This window comes from Panthera leo, chromosome A1 (assembly GCF_018350215.1).
Source record: "Panthera leo isolate Ple1 chromosome A1, P.leo_Ple1_pat1.1, whole genome shotgun sequence".
NCBI lineage: Eukaryota > Metazoa > Chordata > Mammalia > Carnivora > Felidae > Panthera > Panthera leo.
In genome coordinates this window covers 87,592,302-87,607,661 of record NC_056679.1, presented here as the reverse complement: position 1 = coordinate 87,607,661, position 15,360 = coordinate 87,592,302, and the positions used below count along the sequence as shown (strand labels likewise).

Genomic DNA, 15,360 nt, shown 5'->3' with positions numbered 1-15,360 from the left:
TCCTCAAAATGCCACTAGTGCAGCTAGAACTGACGTGATAATTTTAATTAATTTAAAGTTGAATCAACCAATACCACAGGAATACAATTATGAGAGAATATTATGAAAACCTATATGTAACAAATTGCACCACCTAGAAAAAATAAATGAATTCCTAGAACATATAGACTATAAAAACTGAAATAAGAAGAAGTAGAAAATTTTGTACAGACCCATAACCAGCAAAGAAATTGAGTCAGTAGTCAAAACACTCCCAAGAGGCACCTGGGTGGCTCAGTTGCTTAAGCATCTGACTCTTGACTTTGGCCCAGGTCTTGATCTCATGGTTTGTGAGATCCAGCCATGTGCTGGGCTCTGTGCTGACAGCATGGAGCCTGTGTGGGATTCTCCCTCTTCCCCTCTCTCTATGACACTCCCCTGCTCATGCTCTCTCTCAAAAATAAAGAGTTCCTGAAGATGGTGGCATAGGAGGATGCTGAGCTCACCGCATCCTGCTGATCACTTAGATTCCATCCACATCTGCCTAATTTATCCCGATAACGACCAGAAGACTAACAAAACAGACTGTCCAGAGCCAAGTGTAGACGAGAGTCCTACAGAAGAGGGTAGGAAGGGCAGAGAGGTGGTGCGCGCTACATGGACTGGCGGGAGGGAGCCAGAGCAGTTGGAGGGGCAGCCAGCCCACCCAGCAAGGCAGAGCCCCGAGTCTGGCTTGCAAAAATGGAGACGCCAGACAGAGTGTGTTCTGACAGCCAGCGGGACTTAACATCTGGAATGTTGTAAGTCAACAGTCTGCTCAGAGAGTGGGAGGGAGAGTTGTTGAGCCCTGGAGGACAGAGGTCAGCTTGGCGGGAAACAAAGATGCTGGGAAGCGTCTACTCCCTCGCCCATCCCTCAGCCAAAATCCCAAAGGGAACCAGTTCCAGTCACAGAACTTGCTTGCACAGTGCAAACACCTAATGCTGTGCTTCTGAGGATCCATCCCTCTGATGGGTCTGCCTCCCACCTGGTGCTGCAGGTCCCCTCCCAAAGCAGACACCCAAGGCAAAGAGAGCTGAGCCTACCCCTCCCCAACCCCTGTGCACCTTGTGGATCCACCCCAGCTAATATGCCAGATCCCATTGAAGCAGTACCACAAGACTGACAGTGTGCAAGTAGCCCCGACAGAGGCCACACCAGTCCACAGTGAGTTCTGCCCCTGGGAGAGGGGAAGATAAGGTACACACCAGTGGACTGTGGCCCCAGGGGTGGGCTGGGGGCAGACATCAGGTCTGACTGCAGCCCGCCCACCAATGTAAGTTACTCAAGACAGCACAGAGGAAGACCCCTGCAATACCCCGCCACTCCAGGGACTATCCAAAATGACAAAACGGAGGAATTCTCTTCAAAAGAAACTCCAGGAAGTAGTGAGCTAACGAACTGATCAAAAATGATTTAAGCAACATAGCAGAAAACGAATTTAAAATAATAGTCATAAAATTAATCTCTGGGCTTGAAAAAAGTATAGAGGACAGCAGAGAATCTATTACTACAGAGATCAAGGGACTAAGAAACAGTAAGGAGGAGCTAAAAAAGGAATAAATGAGCTGCGAAATAAAATGGAGGCGACCACAGCTCGGATTGAAGAGGCAGAGGAGAGAATAGGTGAATTAGAAGATAAAATTATGGAAAACGAAGAAGCTAAGAAAAAGAGAGATAAAAAAATCCAGGAGTATGAGGGGAGACATAGAGAAATAAGTGACATAATTAAACAAAATAATATATGCATAATTGGGATTCCAGAGGAGGAAGAGACAGGGAAAGGTGCTGAAGGTGTACTTGAAGAAATAATAGCTGAGAACTTCCCTGAACTGGGGAAGGAAAAAGGCATTGAAATCCAAGAGGCACAGAGAACTCCCTTCAGACATAACTTGAATTGATCAGCATGACATATCATAGTGAAACTGGCAAAATACAAGGATAAAGAGAGAATTCTGAAAGCAGCTAGGGATAAACATGCTCTAACATATAAAGGGAGACTGATAACACTCGTGACGGATCTGTCTACTGAAACGTGGCAGGCCAGAAAGGAATGGCAGGAAATGTTCAATGTGATGAACAGAAAAATATATGCAGCCAAGAATCCTTTATCCAGCAAGGCTGTCATTCAGAATAGAAGGACAGATAAAGGTCTTCCCAAACAAACAAAAACTGAAGGAATTCATCCCACTAAACCATCCCTACAAGAGATCCTAAGGGGAATCCTGTGAGACAAAGTACCAGAGACATCACTGCAAGCATGAAACCAGCAGACATCACAATGACTCTAAACCCATATCTTTCAATAATAACACTGAATATAACTGGACTAAATGTGCCAACCAAAAGACATAGGGTATCAGAATGGATAAAAAAAACAAGACCCATCTATTTGCTGTTTACAAGAGACTCATTTTAGACCTGAGGGCACCTTCAGATTCAAAGTGAGGGGATGGAGAACTATCTATCATGCTACTGGAAGTCAAAAGAAAGCTGGAGTGGCCATACTTATATCAGACAAACTAGACTTTAAATTAAAGGTTGTAACAAGAGATGAAGAAGGGCATTATAGAATAATTACAGGGTCTATCCAACAGGAAGAGCGAACAATTATAAATGTCTATGTGCCGAACACGGGAGCCCCCAAATATATCAAAAAATCACAAACATAAGCAACCTTATTGATAAGAATGTGGTAATTGCAGGCAACTTTTTATTTTTTATTTATTTTTAATTTTTTTTAACGTTTATTTATTTTTGAGACAGAGAGAGACAAAGTATGAACAGGGGAGGGTCAGAGAGAGAGGGAGACACAGAATCTGAAACAGGCTCCAGGCTCTGAGGTGTCAGCACAGAGCCCGACGTGGGGCTTGAACTCCCGGACCGTGAGATCATGACCTGAGCTGAAGTCGGATGCTTAACCGACTGAGCCACCCAGGCGCCCCTGCAGGCAACTTTAATACTCCACTTACAACATTGTATAGATCATCTAGAAACAGGATCAATAAAGAAACAAGGACCTTGAAAGATACATTGGATCAGATGGACATGACAGATATATTTAGAACTCTGCATTCCAAAGCAACAGAGTATATTTTCTTCTCGAGTGCACATGGAACATTCTCCAGGATAGACCACATACTGGGTCACAAAACAGCCTTTCATAAGTATACAAGATTTGAGATCATACCATGCATACTTTCAGACCACAATGTGATGAAGCTTGAAATCAACCACAGGAAAAAGTCTGGAAAACCTCCAAAAGCATGGAGGTTAAAAAACATCCTACTAAAGAATGAATGCATCAACCAGGCAATTAGAGAAGAAATTAAGAAATATATAGAAACAAATAAAAATGAAAATACAACAATTTAAATGCTTTGGGATGCAGCGAAGGCAGTCCTGAGAGGAAAATACATTGCAATGCAGGCCTATCTCAAGAAAGAAGAAAAATCCCAAATACAAAATCTAACAGCACACCTAAAAGAAATAGAAGCAGAACAACAAAGACACCGCAAATCCAGGAGAAGAAGAGAAATAATAAAGATCAGACCAGAAACAAACAATATAGAATCTTAAAAAACTGTAGAGCAGATCAACGAAACCAAGAATTGTTTTTTTGAATAAATAAACAAAATTGATAAACTTCTAGCCAGGCTTCTCAGAAAGAAAAGGGAGATGACCGAAATAGATAAAATCATGAATGAAAAGGAAATTATTACAACCAATCCCTCAGAAATACAAGCAATTATCAGGGAATACTATGAAAAATTATATGCCAACAAACTGGACAACCTAGAAGAAATGGACAAATTCCTAAACACCCACACACTTCCAAAACTCAAACAGGAAGAAATAGAAAGCTTGAACAGACACATAACCAGCGAAGAAATTGAATCAGTTGTCAAAAATGTGCCAACAAATAAGAGTCCAGACCCGAAGGCTTCCCAGGGAAATTCTACCAGACATTTAAAGCAGAGATAATACCTATCCTTCTCAAGCTATTCCAAAAAATGGAAAGGGAAGGAAAACTTCCAGACTCATTCTATGAAGCCAGTATTACTTTGATTCCTAAACCAGACAGAGACCCACTAAAAAAAGAGAACTACAGGCCAATATCCCTGATGAATATGGATGCAAAAATTCTCCATAAGATACTAGCAAATCGAATTCAACAGCATATAAAAAGAATTATTCACCATGATCAAGTGGGATTCATTCCTGGGATGCAGGGCTGGTTCAACATTTGCAAATCAATCAATGTGATACATCACATTAATAAAAGAAAAGATGAGAACCATATGATCCTGTCAATCGATGCAGAAAAGACCTTTGACAAAATTCAGCAACATTTCTTAATAAAAACCCTCGAGAAATTCGGGATAGAAGGAACATACTTAAACATCATAAAAGCCATTTATGCAAAGCCCGCAGCTAACATCATCCTCCATGGGGAAAAACTGAGAGCTTTCTCCCTGAGATCAGGAACATGACAGGGATGTCCACTCTCACTGCTGTTGTTTAACATAGTGTTGGAAGTTCTAGCATCAGCAATCAGACAACAAAAGGAAATCAAAGGCATCAAACTTGGCAAAGATGAAGTTAAGCTTTCACTTTTTGCAGATAACATGATATACATGGAAAATCTGATAGACTCCACCAAAAGTCTGCTAGAACTGATACATGAATTCAGCAAAGTTGCAGGATACAAAATCAATGAACAGAAATCAGTTGCATTGTTATACACTAATAATGAAGCAACAGAAAGACAAATAAAGACACTTATCCCATTCACATTTGCACCAAGAAGCATAAAATACCTAGGAATAAGCTTAACCAAAGATGTAAAAGATCTGTATGCTGAAAAGTATAGAAAGCTTATGAAGGAAATTGAAGAAGATATAAAAGAAATGGAAAAACATTCCGTGTTCATGCATTGGAAGAATAAATATTGTCAAAATGTCAATACTACCCAAAGCTATCTACACATTCAATGCAATTGCAATCAAAATTGCACCAGCATTCTTCTCAAAACTAGAACAAGCAATCCTAAAATTCATATGGAACCACAAAAGGCCCCAAATAGCCAAAGTAATTTTGAAGAAGACCAAAGCAGGAGGCATCACAATCCCAGACTTTAGCCTCTAATACAAAGCTGTCATCATCAAGACAGCATGGTATTGGCACAAAAACATAGACCAATGGAATAGAATAGAAACCCCAGAACTAGACCCACAGAAGGATGGCCAACTAATCTTTGACAAAGCAGGAAAGAACATCCAATGGAAAAAAAGACATTCTCTTTAACAAATGGGGCTGGGAGAACTGGACAGCAACATGTAGAAGGATGAAACTAGACCACTTTCTTACACCATTCACATAAACAAACTCAAAATGGATGAAGGACCTGAATGTGAGACAGGAAACCATCAAAACCCTAGAGGAGAAAGCATGAAAAAACTTCTCTGACCTCAGCCGCAGCAATTTCTTACTTGACACACCCCCAAAGGCAAGGGAATTAAAAGCAAAAATGAACTATTGGGACCTCATGAAGATAAAAACCTTCTGCATTGCAAAGGAAACAATCAACAAAACTAAAAGGCAACCAATGGAATGGGAAAAGATATTTGCAAATGACATATGGGACAAAGGGCTGGTATCCAAAATCTATAAAGAGCTCACCAAACTCCACACCAGAAAAACAAATAATCCAGTGAAGAAATGGGCAGAAGACATGAATAGACACTTCTCTGAAGAAGACATCCAGATGGCCAATAGGCACATGAAAAGATGCTCAATGTCGCTCCTTATCAGGGAACTACAAACCAAAACCACACTCACATACCACCTCATGCCAGTCAGAGTGGTTAAAATGAACAAAACAGGAGATTATAGATGCTGGTGAGGATGTGGAGAATTGGGAACCCTCTTGCACTGTTGGTAGGAATGCAAACTGGTGCAGCTGCTCTGGGAAACAGTGTGGAGGTTCCTCAAAAAATTAAAAATAAACCTACCCTATGACCCAGCAATAGCACTGCTAGGAATTTACCCAAGGGATACAGGAGTACTACTGCATAGGGGCACTTGTACTCCAATGTTTATAGCAGCACTCTCAACAATAGCTGAATTATGGAAAGAGCCTAAATGTCCATCAACTGATGAATGGATAAAGAAATTGTGGTTTATATACACAATGGAATACTACGTGGCAATGAGAAAGAATGGAATATGGACTTTTGTAGCAACGTGGATGGAACTGGAGAGTGTTATGCTAAGTGAAATAAGTCATACAGAGAAGGACAGATTCCATATGTTTTCACTCCTATGTGGATCCTGAGAAACTTAACAGAAGACCATCAGTGAGAGGAAGGAAAAAAAAAGTTAGAGAGGCAGGGAGCCAAAACATAAGAGACTCCTAAAAACTGAGAACAAACTGAGGGTTTGTGGGGGGTGGGAGGAAGGGGTGGGTGGGTGATGGGTATTGAGGGCACCTGTTGGGATGAGCACTGGGTGTTGTATGGAAACCAATTTGACAATAAATTCATAAATAAATAAATAAATAAAAACAAAAACACTCCCAAGAAAGAAAAGTCCAGAACCACATGGCTTCACAGGGTACACTACCAAACATTTAAAGAAGAGTTAATACCAATTCTCAAACTTTTCCAAAAAATAGAAATGGAAGGAGAACTTCCAAATTCATTCTATTATGCCAGCATTACCTTGATACCAAAACCAGACAAAAATTCCACTAAAAAAGACAATTATTGGCCAATATCCTTGATGGACATGGTATTTCTCAACAAAACACTTGCAAATCTAATCCAATAGTATATTAGAAGAATCATTAACCATGATAAAGTTAGATTTATTCTCTGTCTATAGGGCTGGTTCAGTATTTTCAAATCAATCAACTTGAAACACCATATTAATAAAGGAAAAGATATATTCCATATGATTCTTTCAATAGATGCAGAAAAAGCATTTGATGAAATACAACATCCATTCATGATAAAAATCCTCAACAAAGTAGGGTTAGTAGGAACATACCTCAATATATAAAAGCCATATATGAAAGACCCACTGCTAATATCATTCTTAATAGGGAAAAACTGAGAGCTTTCCCCATAAGTTCAAGAACAAGACAGGGATGTCCACTCTCTCCATTGTCATTTACCAGAGTATTGGAAGTCCTAGCCTCATCAATCAGACACAACAACAAATGAAAGGCATCCAAATCGGCAATGAAGAAGTTAAAGTTCCATTATTTGCAGATGCCATAGTACTCTCTGTAGAAAATCCAAGAGACTACACCCCAAAACTGCTAGAATTAATACCTGAATTCAGTAAAGTTGCAGGCTACAAAATCAATGCACAGAAACCTGGTGCATTTCTATACACCAATAATGAACCAGCAGAAAGGGAAATTATGAAATCAATCTTATTTACAAAATCACACTCAAAATAATAAGATATTTAGTAATAAACAAAACCCTGAAAACTGTAAAACACTGATGAAAGAAATTAAAGACGACACAAAGGAATGGAAAGACATTCCATGCTCGTGGTTTAGAAGAAAAAAAAACATTGTTAAAATCCCTGTACTACTCAAAGCAATCTACACAATGCAATCCCTATCAAAATACCAACAGCACTTTTCACAGAGCTAAAACAAACAATTCTAAACCTTGTAGGAACCACAAAAGACCCTGAATAGTCAAAGAAATCTTGAAAAAGAAAAGCAAAGCTGGAGGCATCAAAATTCCAGACTTCAAGCTATAAATCTTCAGTATGATCAAGATAGTACGATACTGACACAAAAACAGACAAATAGATCAATGGAACAGAATAGAAATCCAGAAAGAAGCCCATAATGAGATGATCAATTAATCTTTGACAAAACAGGAAAGAATATCCAATGGGAAAAAGTCTTACCAACAAGTGTTGTTGGGAAAACTGGACAGCAATATGCAAAAGAAAGAAAGGGGATCACTTTCCTACAGCATACACAAAAATAAATTCAAAATGGATTAAAGACCTAAATGTGAGACAGGAAACCATCAAAACCCTACAGGAGAAAACAGGCAGCAACCTCTCTGACCTTGGTCACAGCAAATTCTTACTTGACATATCTTCAGAGGTAGGGGAAATAAAAGCAAACATGAACTATTGGGACCTCATCAAGATCAAAAGCTTCTGCGTGGAGAAGGATACATCAACAAAACTAAAAGGCAACTGACGGAATGGGAAAAGATACTTGCAAATGACATATCAGATAAAGGGTTAGTATCCAAAATCTATAAAGAACTTATCAAACTCAACACCCCAAAAAACAAATAATCCAGTGAAGAAATGTGCAAAAGACTTGAATAGACACTTTTGCAAAGAAGACATCCAGATGGTGAACAGACACATGAAAAGATGCTAAACATCACTCATCAGGGACATGCAAATCAACACCACAATGAGATACCACCTCACACCTGTCAGAATGTTACCAACTAAGGAAACAACAGATGTTGGTGAGGATGCAGAGAAAGGGGAACCCTCTTGCACTGCTGGTGGGAATGCAAACTGGTGCAGTCAATCTGGAAAATAGTATGGAGGTTTCTCAAAAAATTAAAAATCAAACTATCCTGTGATCCAGCAATTGCACTATTAGGCATTTATCCAAAAGATACAAAAATGCTGATTTGAAGTGGCTATTACACAGTGTTAATAGCAACTCTATCAACAATAGCCAAATTGTGGAAAGAGCCCAAATGACCATCAACTGATGAATGGATAAAGAAGATGGGGTGTGTGTGTGTGTGTGTGTGTGTGTGTATATATATATATATATATATATATATATATATATGACTACTACTCAGGGATGAAAAAGAATGAAACCTTGCCATTTGCGACAATGTGGATGGAACCCGAGGGTATTATGCTAAGCAAAATCAGTCAGAGAAAGACAGATATGTGATTGCACTCATATGAGCAATCTGAGAAACTCTACAGATGAAGATAGGGGAAGGGAGGGGAAAATAAGATAAAAGCAGAGAGGCTAACGGCTAACTATAAGAGACTCTTAAATACAAAAAAGAAACTGATGGTTGCTGGAAGGGAGGTGAGTGGGGGGATAGGCTAAATGGGCAATGGCAGGAAGAAGGGCACGTGTTGGGATGAGCACTGGGTGTTATATGGAAGTCATGATTCACTGGAATCTACTACTGAAGCCAAGGCTACGCTGTACGTTAGCTAACTTGAGAATAAAAAAAGAAGAAAAGAAAAGAAAAGAAAAGAAAAGAAAAGAAAAGAAAAGAAAAGAAAAAGTGCTCAACATCACTCATCATTAGGGAAATACAAGTCAAAACTACAATGAGATGCCACCTGACACCTGTCAGAATGGCAAAAATTAACAACAGAGGAGACAATAGGTGTTGGCGAGGGTGTGGAGAAAGGGGAACCTGTTGCACTGTTGATGGGAATGCAAACTGTTGCAGCCACTCTGGGAAACAGTATGGAGGTTCCTCAAAAAGTTAAAAATAAAACTACCCTATGACCTAGCAATAGCACTACTAGGTATTTACCCAAAGGATACAAAAATGCTGATTTGAAGGGGCATCCCGATATTTATAGTAATGCTATCAACAATAGCCAAATTATGGAAACAGCCCAAATATTTATCAACTGATGAATGGATAAAAAAGGTGGTATGTATATACAATGGAATATCATTCAGTCATAAAAAAGAATAAAATCTTGCAATTTGCAAAGACGTGGATGGAAGTAGAATATTATGCTCAGTGAAATAAGTTAGAGAAAAATACCATATGATTTCACTCCTTTGTGGAATCTAAGAATAAAACAAACTAGCAAAGGAAAAAAAAATGAGAGAGAGAGAGACCAAGAAACAGACTCTTAACTGTAGAGAACACACTGATGGTCACCAGAGGGGAGGTGGGTGGGGGATGGGGTAACTAGGTGATGGGTTAAGGAGTGCACTTGTGATGAGCACCGGATGTTGTATGTAGGTGTTGAATCACTGTATTGTACACCTGAAAGTAATAGAACACAGTACATTAACTAACTGTAAATAAAACTTAAAAAAAACATGCTCAGGAAAGTGGGGAAACCTTTTGAATTTCAGTAGACACAGGTGGCTAGTGGCCACTAGAATGATCAGTGGAGAGCTGACAAATGAAAAGTAGCACAGTCGCTGCAGACTAAGACAATATCTCTTCCAGGAAAGCAAAGTGCTCTCTCATCATCCATGTAGAAGTGAAACTGGGGATGAGAATTTTTTTCAGAATGCAGAATAATGCTCAGAGCACAGTGATATTTTTCTTGTCTAGTTTTAATTTATGATTAAAGTATCTTTCCAAAATTCTGGAATGATAGTTGAACAATGTACTTTGCATTTCTCTTTCAGGTGTTGTGTTTTTGAGCCTCACAGCAAAGAGCGTGGGCCAGCTCAGAGGTACAGCGTGAACTGAGAGTCAGAGTGGTGAAGTCTGGAAATCATATCTGTTCTTCTTGAGCCTCTTGGTGACTAATGTCCTTAAATCATTGTAAGTGGTTCAACGGCATGGATTTTCAAAATACCTCTTTGTTAATTTCCTTAGTGCATTACACACCTGTTACAATGGCTTAAAGAAGTAAAATGCAACTGATTCTGGCAAGTGCTGGGAGGGAGGCAAAGGAACTGGAACCCTCATGCATTGCTAGTGGCATAACCTCTTTGGAAGACAGTTTTGAAGTTTCTCATGAGGTTGGACACAGTCTTGTCACACAATCCAGCCATTCCACTCCTAGATACTCAAAAAAAATGAAAATATACACAAAAACCTGTATGTGAATGTTTTAGTGGTTTTATTAACAATTGCCCAAACTGGAAACGACCCACATGTGCTTTGTGTGGGAAAAGAACAAACACAGGGTGGTTTGTGCACAGCATGGAATACATCCCATCAGTAAAAGGGAAAGAGGACACAGCAACAGAAGCGAATCTCACATGTGTTCCAGTGCGTGGAAGGACCTGGATACAGAAGGCTGTGTGCCCTGGGGTTCTGTTTATGTGACGCTGTTGAAAAGGCTCAGCTTTAGCTATAGAAAGCAGGCCAGGGTATGCCAGCGTCTGTGGGTGGGGACACAGTTGATTAAGAAGTGGCACAAGAAGGATGGCAGATGTTGGAAGTGTTCTCAGTGACCGCTATGGTGGTGGTGATGGGACCACACATGCCTGTCAGCCCTCACAGCCTTTTACAAGAAGAAAGCATGCGTTTTTACCGTATGTAAATTAACCTGATTCACTCACTCAATTTATGTGAATAAAACAAAGGAAAAAATCCTCAGTCAACAGATCTAAAGAATAAACTACAATTCAATATAGCCTAACCATTTGTTATGTCAGAAAAAATCTTTATATATCTATATCTTTATGTATATATCTATATCTATATCTATATCTATCTATCTATATATATATACCTACATATATACATATACAGATACATAAAACACTGATAGGAAAGCATGAAAAGTACATAATTATTCAAGGAGGGAAATATTCACAATTAGCTGTTTTCATCACCTTAAAATGAAAAATGTTTTTTTTTCTTTCTGCGTTATTTTTAAATTTTATTTATTTACTTATTTAATTAATTTATTTTTAAATTTACATACAAGTTAGTTAACATATAGTGCAATGATGATTTCAGGAGTAGAATCCAGTGATTCAAAACAAAAAAAAATATTCTTGTCCTAGAAGTCAGAAATCTCAAGTTCAATGTCAATCCCACCTTGGCTGTATCTTTAAAAATGCCTAAATCCACCCTGTTACTATTCCTTTATCTGTAAAACTATATTTAACTTGTCTGCCTCTTTCACAGGCAGGTTCTGATAATCATTTAAATGTGAAGGTTTCCTGGGGCTTCTGGGTGGCTCAGTCCGTTAAGCATCTGACTCTTGATATTGACTCAGGTTGTGATTTCATGGTTGTGGGATTGAGCCCATAATCCAATCCCACATTGAGCCTTGGGTCAAACCCCTGCACTGGGCACAAAGCATGCTTGGGATGCTCTCTCTCCCTCTGCCCCTCTCCCCTGCTGACGCTTTCTCTCTCTCTCTCTCTCTCAAAATAAATAAGTAAATAAACATTAAAATAATAAATGTGAAGGCTTCTTTTAGATGTATTATGAAGTAGTATTTAGCTTATTTATTTCTTACTCATGAGTAATGTTTATGGCAACAAAATATAATTCAAATAGTACAGAAAGAATTAAAGGAAAAAGGAGGGGCACCTGGGTGGCTCAGTCGGTTAAGCATCTAAGACTCAGGACATGATCTCGTAGTTCATGAGTTCAAGCCCCACATTGGGCTCTGTGCTGACAGCTCAAAGCCTGCAGCCTGCTTCAGATTCTGTGTCTCCTTCTGTCTCTCTGCTCCTCCCCCACTCATGCTGTCTCTCAAAAGATAAATAAATGTTAAAAAAAATTAAAAAAAAGGAAAAGCTCATTCATACACACACATACGCGCGCGCGCACACACACACACACACACACACACACACACACACTCCTGTACCTGGTTCAGCCTTATCTGTTTGAGCATGATTGATCTGTGTAGCCTGAGTGTCTGAAGCCCTTGATGCTCCTAATGACAGGCAGAGCTTGAGGCTCAGGTCTGCCATTCTTCCCTTGCAGGATATAGTAATAGGTACCACTCTTTCCTGTCTCAGAGCATTCTGCACACAATTATAACAATGGTAGTAACAGGTGTTAACCACTGACACCAGCTTCTCCAAATCAGGTTCTGTTCAAGAGGTCTCACATTTATTCATTTGTTCAATTCTTACAATCCTTACAAAAACCCTCTACGATCGGTGCCATTGTTTCCCTCATTTTACAGGTGAAGAAACTGAGGCACAGAGAGACAAAGTCATTGGCCAGTGGCTCTCCTCTGGATTTGGACTCTTGTCCTTCTTGCACCAGGGTCCCTGAACTTGCCTGGGGTGCTGAGCACCTCTCATTCTTTACGCTCTGTTAGACCCATGTCATTGTCACTGGTTCTGCAGCCACTGCAAGTACTGGAGAAGGTGGTCTGGGTGTTTATCCTCCAAGGTCCTCTTGGGTAAGGCAAGGTGCTTTTCAACTTTGTGTTATTGCCTGGTATGCACCAGGTGCTCCATAAGTGTTAGGAGAACAAGTGCCTAAGTGAGTCAGGGAGTAGAGTGTCTATCCAGAGGAATTGAGACCAGGATCTCGAAGAGATCACACTGCCCATGGCAGCATCACCCATGATAGTTGAGATATGGAAACACCCTAAGTGACCATAAATGGAAGAATGGATAAAGATATACTCTATCTAGGTGGGTGAGGGGTATTGAGGAGGACACCTGTTGGGATGGGCATTGGGTGTTGTATGGAAACCAATTTGATAATAAATTTCATATTAAAATAAATAAATAAATAAATAAATAATGAGAAAAAAGATATACTCTATCTATCAATCTATCATCTATCATCTATCCATCATCATCTGTTATCTATTATCTATCATATAGCTATCATCATTTATTATGTATTATCTAGCTATCATCATCATCTATTATCTATCATCATCTATTATCTATCATCTATTATCTTTTATTATCTGTTACCTGTCTATGTATCTATCATCTATCTATCTATCTATCTATCATCTATCTATCTATCTATATCACATGATGGATATTATTCAGCCACAAGAAAATAGGAAATCCTGGGGGCACCTGGGTGGCTCAGTCAGTTAAACATCTGACTCTTGATTTCGGCTCAGGTCATGATCTCACGGCTTGTGAGATTGAGCCCTGCGTCAGGCTCTGTGCTGACATTGTGGAAACTGCTTGGGATTCTCTCTTTCTCTTCCTCTCTCAAAATAAATAAACATTAAAAAAATAATGGAAATCCTGCCATTCATAACATGGATGGACCTCAAAGACATTATGCAAGGTGACATAAGTCAGACAGAGAAAGACAAATACTGTATGACATCACTCATATGTGGAATCTAGAATAGTCAAAATCATAGAAACAGAGAGTGGAATGGTAGTTGCCAGGGGCTGGGGAGAGGGAAAGTGGAGAGGTATTAGTCAAGGGTGTAAAATTTCTGTTATGCAGGATGACTAAGTCCTGGAGATCTGCTGTACAGCACAGTGCCTACAGTTAATCATTCTGTGTTGTGTTTATTAAATATTTATTAAATATTTATTTACCAATTATTATTTATTCATTTAAATATTTATTTAAAGGGTAGATTTTGTATGAAGTCTTCTTCCTATAGACACAAAATATTAACAATAAAATAACAACAACAGCAGCAGCAACAAGAACAATAATAAAGGAGTGGGAGGGAAGTTTGGGGGGTGATAAACAGGTGGATTTGATGGCAATGATAGTTTCACAGGTGTTTTTTTTTTTCTTTTTAAATTTTTATTCAAATTCTAGTTAATATACAGGGCAACATTGGTTTTAGTCCTTTTTTTAATGTTTATTTTTGAGGGAGAGAGAGAATGAGTGGAAGAGGGGCAGAGAAAGAAGGACAGAGGATCTGAAGTGGGCTCTGTTCTGACAGCAGAGAGCCCAATGCAAGGCTCGAACTCAGAACCATGAGATCATGAACTGAGCTGAAGTCGGACACTCAACCGACTGAGCCACCCAGGCGCCCCTTCACAGATGTATTCTCACTTCAAGAAAGTGGTTAAAACAGACCAGCTGGTGATGAGCAGACCCTACTCTGCTTGCCGACTGCCTCCACGTAGTGGCTTGAGAGAGCAAGGATCTATAGTGTGATGGGCCAGTCCTGCTCCTGATTCTCCACTTGCCAGCTCCGGTGGATCCTCCATTCTACCCTCCTATTTGTCATCACAACACTCAAACAGCAGCTGTGAGAGCCGGAGGGAACATCCACTGAGCACCAGCTTAGTTTCCCCCAACTCCCCTCCCCAGTGGGACACTCAGAAGAGTGCAGACATCTCTGGCAGCAACCAGAGATAAGAACACTCGTTTGGTTTGGAAAATCCAGCAATATGAGTAAACATTAGTCTCTAACTTTGTCTGTGATGCAAGCTTGTTCACTCCATGCTAGGCCACATCCTTCCTGCCCATGCTGGGCTGTGGCCACTATAAATTCATCAAGTTTCCTCTTGGGCTGTTTCTGAGGCCTGCATCTGGGTGAGTCCAGCTCTGTGACACTGTGTGGATGCAAGGGACTGGGGAGAAATGGGGAGGGGATGTCGAGGGCCAGATTTTTCTTGGTTAATGCACTAGGGATTCTTAGGCCAGCTTGAAAGTTTGTCCTTCAACGAGGATTTGG

The 15,360-nt window shown here is 39.7% G+C and overlaps 1 protein-coding gene across 1 annotated transcript in view; it reads left to right on the top strand.

The window, feature by feature from the left end:
• The first annotated feature begins 14,723 nt into the window (after nucleotides 1-14,723).
• The window catches only part of NLRP3 (NLR family pyrin domain containing 3), a 60,086-nt gene continuing 59,449 nt past the window's right edge, over nucleotides 14,724-15,360 (top strand). The window contains exon 1 of the mRNA XM_042931434.1: nucleotides 14,724-15,218. The gene's annotated coding sequence lies outside the window, so the exon portion shown is untranslated. The remainder of the gene's footprint in view (nucleotides 15,219-15,360) is intronic.